This window comes from Mytilus trossulus, chromosome 4, assembly GCF_036588685.1.
Source record: "Mytilus trossulus isolate FHL-02 chromosome 4, PNRI_Mtr1.1.1.hap1, whole genome shotgun sequence".
Taxonomy (NCBI): domain Eukaryota; kingdom Metazoa; phylum Mollusca; class Bivalvia; order Mytilida; family Mytilidae; genus Mytilus; species Mytilus trossulus.
Window position 1 is genome coordinate 3,886,252 of NC_086376.1, and position 15,195 is coordinate 3,901,446.

At 28.8% G+C, this 15,195-nt stretch overlaps 1 long non-coding RNA gene across 2 annotated transcripts; it reads left to right on the forward strand.

Annotated features, from left to right (window-relative positions):
• On the forward strand, nt 1–14,976 carry LOC134714511 (uncharacterized). Of its 2 annotated transcripts, XR_010106547.1 has the most exons (9): nt 1–85; nt 1,279–1,415; nt 6,076–6,159; nt 8,241–8,421; nt 8,891–8,980; nt 9,412–9,541; nt 10,060–10,122; nt 11,389–11,570; nt 12,501–14,976. It is a non-coding gene; the product is annotated as an uncharacterized LOC134714511 (long non-coding RNA). The 2 variants fall into 2 exon arrangements; XR_010106548.1 differs by lacking the exons at nt 1–85; nt 1,279–1,415 and adding an exon at nt 5,557–5,627.
• The last annotated feature ends 219 nt before the right edge of the window (nt 14,977–15,195 follow it).

Consider the following 15,195-nt stretch of genomic DNA (forward strand, 5'->3'; position numbering starts at 1 on the left):
CAGACATAAAGACCTTTTTTTTAGAAACCATGACAACATGAAAAGTTTCATCAATGACTTTTCTGTCCAGAAAGGCACTAATTATGTAAGTATTCTAACTTCCAAGTTATATGAACCTCCTCTTTTTAAATTTGATTGAAAAAAAATTCCCATAGCCAATCATGGACTGGAAAATTATCAACATAATCAGATAACTAATTTTTCAACTAAGTGCCAATGAATTGATGTTCTAAACGAAATTAATCAAATTTTGTTTATATTATTCAATAGACAATATTTATTAGCACAAACAAATTTACATTAAATGGCTATTGCATACAGTATAAAGACAATAAACTGACAATAGTTGAATTGATTATTATTATATTAGAGTGACAGTGGTATTCACAGCTGAGAGAAGAAAAAAACTATAAATAAGTGTGTACCAACAGTTAACACATTATTAATGTTCATGAACACAAAAAAAATCAAGTTACATATAAAAAAAAACAGAAGTTATGCACATATTCTCAATAAAAAAATCAATCATTAATAAACTTTATGGTGATTTTTATAATGACTGCATGGCAGACTGCTATTTAATAGTGCAGTCATATGCCTCAGTGGTATTTAGATTTGTATGCCCTTTCTACAATAATAGAGGGGCTTTATATTTTCTGGTCTGTGCATCTGTTCCTCTGTTAGTTCGTCTGTCGTCCATTTGTCCCGCTTCAGCTTAAAGTTTTGGTCAAGGTAGTTTTTGATTAAGTTGAAGTCCAATTAACTTGAAATTTAGTACACATGTTCCCATGATCTGATCTTTCTGATTTTAATGCCAACTAAAGTTTTGATCCATAGTTCATGGTACACTGAACATAGAAAATGATATTGCAAAGTTCAGGTTTTGATTAAAGTTTTTGGTCGAGGTAGTTTTTGATGAAGCTGAAGTCACACCAACTTGAAACTTAGTACACATGTTCCCTATGACATGAACTTTCTGATTTTAACTCCAAATTAAAGTTTTGACTCCATTTCATGGTCCACTGAACATGGAAAATGATAGTGGGAATTGGGCATCCGTATACTATTGACACATTCTTGTTATTAATATTTCGTACATAGGTATCCCTTTATGATTTATAGCATGGACAGACTGAGAAGAAAAATATTATTAAATACATTATTTTCTCTGTATTCAACATACTGCTATGAAGACCTCTTACTTTTTTTACTTTATTTAAATTTTATTTTTCCTTTATTTTAATCAATAAGTTGCTTCAACTTTTTATTTTGCCACAGGAATGTTCCAATTTTCAAGCAGGAGACAACATTCGATCCAAAATCAAGAATAGCAAACTGGATGTCACAGGTGTCTTTGGTAGTGTTTGCAAACATGATATTCTATTCCATTTTATGGACCTGTCTCATGGTGAAAGGTAACACACTAAGAAGTATGACCTGATGTCAAGTACAGAAATAAAAATTTATTGTCATACTTAATTGTTATGTAAGGTGGTACCAATTAAAAATAGTGAAACAAGATATAACACAAAAAAAGTAAACATTGAATTACACAAATTCATAACAAAGTGTGTCAACAGTTTAAAATTAATGAAAAAGTACAATTTTAGAGTACTCAGAACTACTGAAATCTACTTGAAAGCCAAAAACTAAAAAACAAAAACATGCGGCAGATAGAAATATCATTTTACATTCATGTTCTGACAAACTGGTATCTTTTGTGAGACAGTTACTTCACATTGTGTAGAAAATTATTACATTAAAATGCATCTGATACAGAAAAACTTCATATAGAATTTTGTAAAAGCATTTTGACTGTTAAAAAATCCACTGCTACCGCAATGGTTTATTCTGAGTTGGGAAGATTTCCTTTATTGATATCTCGGAAAGTGAAAATATTAAAATATTGGGTTCGTCTATTACGGACGAGAAATTGTATTCTTAGTGCTTTATATAATGATATGTATGACGAGTGTGAATCAGGCAATAAGTCATCATGGGTTAATAATGTTAAGTGTATGTTACTTAGCCTAGGTTTTGGACATGTGTGGTATGCACAGAATGTTGTATGCGAAGAAGCATTCATTATTTTATTCAAACAAAGGCTTATTGACCATTTTATTCAAGAAAGAAATATGTTTTTCGATTCATCATAAAATGTACTATCTATAAACACCTATGTTCAATTGCAGTTTTACTTGACAAAAAATTTAAGTCCACAATGTATTAGATTTTTAACTAAGTATAGAATGTTTTCACACAAATTAAATATTGAATATGGTAGATTCATTAAAAAAGCAAGAAATGAAAGATTATGTATCTTATGTAACCAGGATGACATTGAGGATGAGTTTCATTTTATTTTAAAATGTCCAAAATATGACATTATTAGAAAAATGTATATAAAAAGGTATTATTATACAAATGCATCTTTTTTTATATTAGTTCAATTATTGTCAACAAAGAATGTATCAGAGTTATCTAATTTAGGAAAATATCTGAAATACGCCACAGATATAAAATTTTCATGACATTCTTCTGAACGAATTATACTATGTAGTCTTGCCTCCGATTGTATTTAAAATGTTCTGTTATGATATACATGTACATATATTTATGATATACAGTACTTGCAACCTTAGGCGTTACTGTTTGACGTGAACTTGACTGATCGGTGAATGATCGGTGACGGATGTTTGACTGATCGATGACTGATCGGTGATCGGTGACCCATAGGATCCGTCAGATAAGTCAAATAACCTATGTGGGAGTTACCGTGACAACGGTCATCGATCGATCAGTAAATCAAATTTATGCACGGATCGGACGGATACGTATATATTTCAAATTCTAATGTAAACCGAACTCAACAGTGTTTACGATCCATGAACGCGGACCTCGACGAAGACACCATAATTTACACGTTAATTTGGTTGCAATAAAAAAGTAAAAATAGTATAACAGTTATATTAGATGCTTAATTAAAGCGTTAAATTGTTTCTGTTGATTAATAGTTTTGTATCAAATATTGTAAACATTAGAAACATATATAATACATAATATGTCTCAGTTAACATGAACTTCTACCTACGAGAATGCCGATAATCCGCCATTGAAGTTTTGAACTTTTTATAGTTTAGAAATGGTCGCTTTTCATAAAATTAAAAGAATGTCAGATACATCATATTTAAATTTCATCCGCATTGTTTAAAACTACCAAAACAAATCTATTTATTTAAAAAATGACACTGTTTCATTTGAAATCAGTTATTTCCAACAACTCGAGATAAATATTCTCATTAGAATTGAGATATACAAAGAATTAAAATACTTAAACTATTATTTTGTGGAATAAGAATGCAGTTATTTAATATTTTGATAAAAATTATCAACCGCAATATTATTTCAGTACTTTTTGTTCATCAGGATTGGTTGTTCTTCATAAATTATGTTTACTTTAGGGAAAAGGATATTAAATTTATGTACGCGTTGCTTAAAATGCAAATTTTTCTTCTCATATTTGAAAATATTGTAACTTCAATATCAATATGTTGCTATAAATTCCTTTTATTGACAAATTTTGTATAAAATTTGAATATTTGAAGAAGAAGTATCTTTTTACTTTTAATTTGGTTGATCCAGAATGCAATCATTTCTTCATTTGAATGGAAATTATTGACCACAATTTGATTTTTTCACTGTATAAAGTTTAAAATTAATGGTTTGTTTATAAAGTTTAAAGAATGTCAAAGAAATCATACAAAATATATTCACATAGTTTAAAATATCCAAAATTGTTTTTCTTTTTATTGAATATGCCTATGTTAAGGAAAAAAATATTTAATTTTAGTACGCTTTGCCTAAAATGCAAATATTTCTTCATTTTACTAAAAATTATTGACCGCCATTGGATTTTTTGTACTTTTTATAGATTAGAATAGTTTTTTCATGAAATAAAAAGAGTGTCAGAGAAATCATACTAAAATTTTATTCGCATTGTTTAAAATAACTAAAATTCTCCTTCTTTTTATTAAAAATGATGCTATTTTATTTGAAATCAGTAATTTTTACCATCTTGAGACAAATCATCTAATCAGAATTGAGATATACTGAGAATTTAGATACTTAAACTTTTATTTTTGTTGAATAAGAATGCAGTTGTTGATTTTTTTTTAGACAAATTATTAACCGTGATATCATTTGAGTACTTTTTGTCCATCAGAATTGACTGTTCTTCATAAAATATGCCTACGTTAAGGAAAAAAATAAAAAATTTGTAGGTCTTGCCTAAAATGCAAATATTTCTTCATTTTACTAAAAATTATTGACCGCCATTGGATTTTTGTACTTTTTATAGATTAGAATAGTTTTTTTCATGAAATTAAAAGAGTGTCAGAGAAATCATACTAATATTTTATTAGGAATGTTAAAAATAACCAAAATTAGTCTTCTTTTTATTAGAAATAATGCTATTTTATTTGAAATCAGTTATTTTTACCATCTTGAGACAAGTCTTCTAATCAGAATTGAGATATAATGAGAATTAAAATACTTAAACTTTTATTTTTGTAGAATAAGAATGCAGTTGTTGATTTATTTTGATACAAATTATTAACCGTCATATGATTTGAGTACTTTTTGCACATCAAGATTGGCTGTTCTTCATAAAATATACTTACTTTAAGGAAAAAGATATTTAATTTTTGTACGCGTTGCCTTAAATTCAAATATTTTACTAAAAATTATTGACTGCCATTGGATTTTTTGTACTTTTTATAGATTAGAATAGTTTTTTTCATGAAATTAAAAGAGTGTCAGAGAAATCATACTAATATTTTATTTCGTGCTGTTTAAAATATTCCAAATTAGTCTTCTTTTTATTTAAATTTTATAGGCTTCGATTGTGACAGGAATATATATAGAAAGTCCTTGATTATGATAAGTTTTTGTTAATGAATTTTATGATGATAACAAGGATTTGTATAGCTATGCAAATCCTTGTTCTATTTATACAAATCGTTGCTTTTCCCGAGTATGTTTGGAAAATAAAAAAATAAAAATCGCGATGTAGACAACGTTTTAAAACCCGCCGTGTTTGAAAATATATAACCTAAATAAAACAAAAATACCATTCTTTAATAATAATAATATTAATGTTAGGTTTTATCTGTACATTTCTTTTCAATAAAACTTTGCTAAATTATTATTATTAAAGCAAAATGTATCATCATGATCATTGAACGTTCGATTTTCACTAGTCGCCATTTTAATTAAACTAAACGAAACTAAGATTCCGTTATTTGCATTATTTTATCATGTGACGTATTACAGGTCAATCCGTCATCAAAGGTCGATCGGTTTTATCAGTCCGATCAGTCCGATCAGTCAATTACTTTTACTATAAGTCTGACGGATTGCTGACGTGAGTTTGACGCGAACTTGACTGATCGGTGACTGATCGATGACCGCTGATTGATCGCTGAAATAGTAACGCCTAAGGTTGCAAGTACTGTACCTATAAGCTGTATTGCTTTTGGTTTGAAATAAACTATTAACTATTAGAAACCAGAAATGATAACCTTGTAGTTATGTACGATATTGCATGTATACTGCACAAACATTTGAAGGTAAAATCTCTTTAATGCTAACTATTTATCCTTCTTTACCATGAGACTGTATCTCATTTACTAAAGTATAGTATTATATTTATATACAATGTATAAGCAATCACCTCAAATATGGAATCAAGGTGCTAATACTAATATCAAAATAAACTTCAGCAAACACTGATATTTTGCTAATCCATTTTTTTATCTGTTGTTTAAAAAAAAAATATCAATCCAAAAATGTCTTACTGTCTCAACAGCAGTTTATGATTTTCACTCAAGTTATTATAAAAATTTCCACTGTTACATTTTTGGGGGTTATTTTACACAAGTGATTAATGGTATGTCTGTAAATATACATAATGGAATTCAATGTACACTTACAATTTATCCTACACAATATTTTATACTGCCTTAACCATGATAGTTCAATCATACAAAATTGATAAAATTTATCATTTCTTTTCAGAAAAATAATTGTGAAGAAATATTAGAAAAGTGTACATTTGCTATTCCTGTCTTTCACAGCTTTGCACACAACATGGCTTGTCAGGTAAACAATTATAACATGTAACGACTGTAAAAACATAAATAAAAGTTTTTATACATGTTCTAATAGCAAAACATTTGGTTTGAAATTAACCGGAGTGATTGGAATATAAATGTTACATAGATTGATAGATAGTTAAAACAAATAAGCATAAGAAAAGGGTGAAATGATTAGCCTTGAACAGTTGGTTCATTACACGATGAGAATAGATAATCAAAACTTGAAAACGTTAAAGGGACATCACCCTAAATGAAACTAAAGAAGTAAAGATGGCAATGAAAATAAAAATGTATCATAGATTGATAGATAGTTTTAACAATTAAGAATCAAATCAAATCAAATATTTTATTGTCATATATTAAGGATAAGATTATAATAGTTGGTTTATGATACAATAAGAATAGATAATTGAAACTTTGAAAGTGTGAAAGGACATAAACTTGCCAAACTTAGAAATCCACCAAAGGCCGTCAATGTTGTTTTTTTTCGATGCAGTAAGAAAATTTTGTAATGACATTAGTGTTTCAGATTGTGAATAAATTTTGTAAAAGTGTCAGTTTATACTTGTGAAAGGGTCATACATTTATAGTCTAAAGCAAAAGGTAAAATCTTAAAATACCCCTGCTTATTGGGAGTATACTTCCCCTTTTCCATTCATTATTTTATTCTTATACCTAGTCTGTCTATCCATCTGTAATCTGTCAATTAGTCAATTCTATTAAATTTGGTCTCATTTTATTAGGAACTACATATTTTGACTGTTTGAAATTAAGAATATAGGGTTTTATCTTACCTCCTATACATTTCTAGGAATATGATTGGTTAAAAGGGTCCGCGTGGAAACCGTGTCTATATTCAATATTAGGTTTGTTGGGAGGCGGGGCTTATTCCATACACAGTAAGTAGTGGAGTTACGTCCCTTTATATTCCATGTAAGGAAATAAAGAGGCGAAGCTTATATCATTCACGGTTAGTAGTGGTGTTATGTCCCTTTAGAAAAACAAAACAGTACTGAGAAACAATCTTAAAGGTTTCAACAGACGAAGAAAGTGATAAAGTGAATTAAATTCAGAAAACACATTTAAAAATAACAAGTTGTCATTGTTGGCATCATGTTAATGCTAACTGTATTGAAAACTAACTCATTTTGATAGGTCACTAATCTAAATTTTACTCGTTAAGACAGAGGCTAAGATAAATTTGTTACATGGTGTGCTAGTGATGTAATACGGTATATATGGGGTGAGTGAATTCCACATGGGGATTTGAGCTTTGCTTTCACCCTATATGGAATTACTGACCCCATATATACCGTTTTATGTCACTAGCACACTATGTAACTAATGATATGGTTAGCCATTCAATATAATACATTTTCAGATTCATCCTATTCATGTATCATATGTATCATATGTTAGCAGTATCTGTCTGGGTTTTTTTTTAATGAAGAGATAAGTTGATTTATCCTTAACTAACTGAATAACTGAATACTATGTCTTAATTCTGGTATCAATTGCCAATTTCCAAAAATTGTTAGAATAACACAAAGCAGTTGACTGAAAAGACAAGGTACAGTAAGATTTGAAATTGATGAAACTTTCATGATTGCATTTATAACAGATATAAATTTGAATATTCAGTGAACCATACCAAAATTATTGATTATTCATGATGTATTATAGAAGTCTAATGAATATTTTTATGATTGATATTTTAAATTTAAAGTTGTGATGAGGGGCTGTGACTATAGATACCCATTAGATACTGTTAATTTAGAAATTGATGGGAGGTTTTTATAATTGAGTTCTAAATGCAATAATTTAAACTAGCACTTTGAAATATTTCATATGAATTAAACAGGACTTTTCTGAAAATCATACAAATTAAAATCACATTTAAGTCTAAAATGACAAAATTGCAATAATAAATGCACGCAAAAATTTCTGAATTTACAGTATTGCAAACAAATAGTCCCCAGTTTGCATAGAAATGTATAAAATTTTATTTGTCATCTGTGCTGAATAAGCAGACATATGAATTTGGTGCAGAATCTCAAGCTTTATTTACCTTCTTGTTTTTTTTAGTTGTCCTATGGTCAACGGTTTGTTACAGGTGCAGGGTTGACAGATGGTGAAGGCATAGAGAGGCTGTGGTCTTATCTAAGGGGATTTAGAAAAATCACAAAAGAAATGTCACTCAATAACAGACAAGATCTTTTGACAGAGGCAATGCTGCACCATAGTGAAAAAACTATATAAGGATTAGGTAAGTGTGTCCTTTTTTGCATTTATTAAGAGTAAATAGACCATGATTTTTAGAAAATTACAGAGTGAAACCATTAGAACATTTTAGTACATAAAACTTTTTATCCTCTCATTTTTCATAACTATCTTAATTTGGAAACCTCAATTATTCAGACATTGACAGTACATGTATACAATTTCTTTACCTGTGAAGGTACATTGCAACAGGAGATCGATTGAACTTACCAACTGTATTATTATGGGTTACATAATATACATTACTGATAAGTGCTATTGAATGATGACTTTGAATACAAATATGCACTGCTTATACATCTTCTACAGGATACTTTATACTAAGAAATAAGCAAACCCTTTTCTAATGTCAGGTTGATCTGACTAGATGTAAATTCATTGCAACTTATGAAAAAAAGTTGCCCTTTGTTTAGGCATGCATTTATTCATGTTTATTGTTTTATCTCACTTTTCAGGGACAAGAATGATAACCAGACTTGAAAAATGTGACACGATCATAGAGAACACAGAAAAAGTTGTTCAAGATATTCTAACAGAGTTAGAAGGTAATTTGTACAGATATTTTTGCACATGTTTTAGCTTAAGTTGCTATACATACTGCTCTGTAAACGTTTAAGATTTAATACTCTTGAGAAACCATAAGTCCTTAAAAAAATACAATTACAGGAATGGTCTTAGAGATGTTTCAAAAATTACTTCCAGATATTTGAAGGATACAACACTATTGGTTGGATAAATAATTTTGTATGGGCCAATGAGCAAAACTTTACACTAATGCTTATTTTCTTGTCTTTCACAGAGAATTTTCATTTCACTCTGATTTATGATCAAATATGGCTGTCATAGAAACAAATTTTATTCACTTGGATAGAATATTTAACTTCCTTGAAAGATTTCTTTGAAATAGTTCTTTGAATTGTTTAAAATTTTTGATATATGAAAATTACAGAAGGGGATAATTCCTTGTACATTCCAGCATCTGAAGACGCAGTAAGTGATTGGCAGACAGAATGGAAGTCACAATGTCATATTAAAGGACGAAAAAATGTTTTTCTGACAGTTGATGTACAATATGCTGAGAGCTGAGACAACCTGGAAGAAAAGAAGTAATTATATCTTCATACGACTTATCTCTTGTAGCTAGAATACTCTGTTTCTTTTTTTTAGAAAGGAATGTTTAATTTATTGTTAGAGGGACTTGAAGTGTCAGAGAAACTGACTTTAGAATACCTACTTAGACCAATTTGTCACCAAGTTTTTAGGCCCCACCTACGATAGTAGAGGGCATTATGTTTTCTGGTCTGTGCAGTGTGCATCCTTATGTTTATTCGTCTGTTTGTTCGTTTGTCTGTTTGTTCATTTGTCTGTCCGTCCTTTTTTGTCACACCACAGGTTAAAGTTTTTTTACTAGTCCTGATGCTCATTATGATTGTTCAGAATTAAATCATTCAGTTTGATGCCTACAGTTTCAAATTTATAAAAGATGAACAATTTTATAGCAAAGCAGAAAAAGCTTTTTAAAGAATTATATTTTCAAATTTTCCATAATTAAAATATATTAATTTAGGAGATTTCTAGAAGTAATGATGCACTGTTATATTAACAAAATAATTTTCTTTTTCAGACAGCTTTTAAAAACTGCAGATACAGTTAGTTCAAGAAAAGACCTTGAAAAGAACATTGAAAGGTTTGTACTTTTAAATACAGTACATTAAAAATTGTGTTATGGACAACAGATATGTTTAGATTGAATATTTTGAATTTGGCCATTTTGTTTCATTGATTATATAATGATAAAGGGTTTATGATCAATATTTTGACTTCCCTAAGAACTTGAAAGCAAGTGCATGTTGCTGGCAGATTGAAACCTTCACATTTTAAGTTTTACGGTCATCCCAAATAATGACCTTTTTTACCTTTTACAAGTATCATCGCAAATGGCTAGCAAGAGGCAGGAATTGCTGGACCACTACAATTAACCCTAATAGATATAGAAGACCTCCATAATGCTAGTGCTTGTGCAGTATTTTAGTGTATTTCAATTTTCCTTTACACAATAAAATGTATCATTCATGATAGTACAAGGTCCCACAATAAAGTTCACAGATGAATTAAATAAAAAGAAATGATAAAATTTGTGTTTTCATGATCCTGGATAAAATGTAATTTATATTAGTATTGAATTCTATCTTTTGGTAATTCATAGAGTTGTAAAGTGTTGACTATGAAAAAGAAGCATTCAATTCTTAATTGTAACATAATAAGATTAACCTTGATTTTCTTTTGACATGTAAAATGTTAAAATTTGTAGAACTATATCTTTTCTAAAAGTTTAATTTTAAAATAAAAGGATAGATAAAATAATAAGTCCAAATTAACCTAGTGACATGTTCTTGTCCTTTGTGTGCCTTGCTATCAGGTTCGGTTTTTGTCCCTCAATTCTCTCCTTTTCTCTTTTGACTCTGAAGGTTTTCTTGTACATCTAATCTTGATACCGTAATAAGAATTTGATGAGTTCAACATGTTTTTAGAATTAAATAATGCAAGTTTTTTTTTTATATATTGGGGAATTATTATATTTTACTTTGAAAATTTAAAGTTGAGTGATCAATTTTACCTACAATGAAATATTTGTGAACTTTTAAATCTGCAGTACTAGAACTAGTATATTCTGCATATCATGTGTGTCAAAGGCAAGTCATGCTAAAATTTTGGCATAGAGGGGTCACATTTTTTTTGATAATTTTGTTTGGGGGATTGAAATAAAAATAGTGAAATTTCATTAGAGGATCAAGAAAGTTTTCTATGTTTGATTATGAAAATGACCAGCAACCGCATCCCTTTCACATTTAATATGAGATAATTTCTCAAAATTGCTATATATGATTTTTTTTAAGATGAGCCAAATTTTGAGAAAAGAGAAATGAATCCTCCATTTTATTATATTTGATAGGTTATCAAAGATTTGTAATAATCTAAAAAGGAGGACAAGCTACAAAATCAATCTACAAGAGGAACCAGGAATCACTCTTCTATGTTCCATTAAGAAAAAGAAGAAGCATTTTATTTTAAAGAAATTGAAAGATTTGGCAACAGATAGACAGTATTTGTCCAGTTGTATGAAAAAATATGCAGGTAAATTTACAATTAAGGAATTATAAAAAAAAAAATTATGTGGGCAGATGGACATCTTGAAATATCAAAGTTATGGGTTTCATAAAATGAGGGGGATTTTCCAATTTACGAACAATAATTCAAAAATGCTTTTAACAAGGAAATATATTTAATATGCTGATGACAGGGAGGCATTCCAGTGTATTTCAATAGCCTAGATTTCAATTATATAATATTCATTTTTGTTTTTGAACAGATTTGTAAACATGATGACTACGTAGACATCATCAAATGCAAACTAACATTAATCCTTATCGCTTGTTAAAAATTAATTTCTTCAATGAATACTCATCAAATACTTTTTACAGAAGATAAATTAATAATGTTGAAATGTTTTGTTATATGTGTATACATATAAGTAAAAAAATAATTGATACCTATGCACACACATGTGGAAGAATATCTGAAGAACATTTGCATTCTCAAGGAATGATAACTCTGCATGGATGTTTACACATTTTTTGCAGGAAACTGTAAATGCCTGCTTACAAAAACAATTTATTCTATTAGTATTGATATAACATACGACAATAAACCAGAGTATACTGATTTGTATCACAACAATATAATAGTCATGACAGTGAGGATGAATTCCCTGTCATTCATTTATCACCCACACACAAACTTGTCCCAGTAAAAGTTATATCTGTACATTAACCACACTTTCAGGTATAGATATGTGAATTTTTTCTAAGACAAGAACTTGCAGTCACCCAATGTTCAGTACTTTAGTATTTTGATTAATGGATTGCTCATACATAGTTCTTTATAAGAATATTGAGTTTTAGCAGATTACTTGAAAAAAGTGGAATGAATTGTTTATTGTTAACATTCTGTTCAAATTCATTAGTTATTAATTATCTTTACAAATACATTTATTTATATTTTCAGATGGTCAAGGCATTGGACTACGCATAAGCATTCAGTTTTCTCAAAATGCAAATAAGATTAAGAAAGAGCTAGTGAATCTTAACCAATGCCTGGGCAGTGATCCAGTGATCATGCAAAGGAAGAGAAAAAATCCATATGTGAAGAAGTCATAATTTGTTTCCAATACTTAGTAAAGCAAAGCACGGAAATACTTGAATCTTTGTCAACTATTGAGGCTGACCAAAGCCGTATAGCTAAAGGAAAGCGTCAATACCTTTATTACAAACATTTCAATCTCGAACTCATTGGAAATAACTGTAAGGATTTGTTTAAAAATTATATTGAATTTGACATTCCTCAAACAGTTCATGCTTTATTATCTGTTGAGCTTTTGAAACCATCACAATATTTTGAAGACATAACATCGGATGAACTCCATTCAATCCTTGAAGAAATCAGAGATTTAGAACAATCACCAATAGAAGAGGATGAAACTAACGATGATAGTGACCTTGAAATTGATTATGATGTTGAAAATTATATTGATTAGATATTATAAAAAAGAAGATATGGTATAACTACCAATGAGACAACTATCCACAAAAGACCAAAATGACAAACTTTAACAACTATAGGTCACTGTACGGCCTTCATCAATGAGCAAAGCCCATACCGCATAGTCTGCTATAAAAGGCTTCGATAAGACAATGTGAAACAATTCAAACAAGAAAACTAACGGCCTCATTTATGTAAAAAATGAACAAAAAACAAATATGTTACACATAATCAAACGACAACCACTGAATTACAGGCTCCCGACTTGGGACAGGCACATACATAAATAATGTGGCGGGTTAAGCATGTTAGCGGGATCCCAAACCTCCCCATAAACTAGGACAGTGGTAATAACAGTACAACATAAGAACGAACTATAAGAATAATAAATGTATGAGATTTGTTAGGAGACATTACTAAAATAAACTTATTGCTTTAAGATTTAAACTTTTAAGAAACACACAAGAGCAATTATCTCCCTTTGTTAAAATCTGACAAGAAAAGTTTTCTACCTGTACATCTTCATTTTAAGTTGTTTTGATGCCAGGCTTTAAAGAAGTTAAACTAATTGTAAACAATAAGGTGATTTGTTTTACTAAAATCCATTTTATTGCAAACCAAATGAAAGCTTTCCACAGAGTCATTTCTTGGTCAAGGTATTTTTATTTCTTCTGTTAAATTGTCCCACCATAGCTATTGTTCTCTGTGTAGTTTATTCAAAATTTCTTCTGAGAAATCTATCTCTCATTGATCAATTTACCTGAGTAAAAAAATGATCTTCTAAGTTAAGGAAAATACTTGTATCTTTATTTGCAGAACTGCATGTCATGATGAATTATAAATGATGTTATAATTCATTGTAAAAAATGTCTTTTTAATCTGTTCAATATGACACTAATTAAATCATAAAAAAATGATTTCTGACAAAAAATTGATCATTGTTCCTATTGAAAATTGAGTTTTTTTGTTAACCTTTCATATATAATACATTTAAGGTGGTACCTAACACTACAGGGAGATAACTCTATAAAATCAGCTTAACGTCTAAAACTACGTTGTGTTTTAAAGGGAATAATAAGCTTCTCAATGATCAAAATTGGTGTTTGTCAAACTACTATATAACCAGTGTAATTTTTCTGATGAAACAGTTGGTTCAAAACTTTTGATTTTTTTATAATTTTGTTAAAGGGTTAAAGTAAATACTTTGTCAAAATTTTATGAAAATTAAACGAGCAACATTTATTTTAGTTAAAGTGTTGGGTACCACCTTTAGCAGACATTTATTTTAACATTGTTATGCATTAGTTTTAATTTGTAATACATGTACACACAAAAAGAAAATTTTTAATAGGAACAAGGTTTTGATTTTTTTCAGAAATCAATTTTAATTTTGAATCAGTGCATATTAAACAGATTGAAAATGTAATATTTATATTAAAAAACATAGGTCACATGAAGTTCTGTGAGTAATGATTTTTGGTACTGATACATTTTTTTCAACATTAAAATTTAAAGTTAAAAGTAAAAAGATATATTATGAAGATATGCATTGTTTGTAAATTGCATAAAATAGAGTTTTCAAATGAATATCTGCATGGAGAAAAATTTTCCTGTCTGATGTCTTTAAGGGCAGATAATTTGATTTATATTATATTCTGAACTTAGAATAGACAGTTTTTCCTATTATTATACTTCAACTCAAAATATCAGATTTTGATTGAATTATAGGAGTTTGATACTTTTACTTTATTCCATATTGATAAAATTTTAGTAGATTTTTTCTATATGAATGGGATTTTGAATGAATAAGCATTTTCTGTATTACTAAAACATTATTACACCAGGGTTTAAGATATCAGAAACTAGTCAAATTATTTACTAAATCATTTTGTCAGTATAAGGAAATCATTTGTAAATATAAATAAACATAAATCAACATGTAGACACCTTTTATGTTCAGGTATTCAACATTTCATCTTTAATGGTAATATTTTATACAAAGCACAAAAAAGTATTAAATTCAAACTATAACAAAACCTTTAAACAGACTTATTCAGAATGGATATAGATCATATTTTTTATAATATCTGATACTCTAACAGTGTTCTTGATTTTCATATGATGGACACATAAATTTTCAATTACTTTAAGTTAGGTCTAG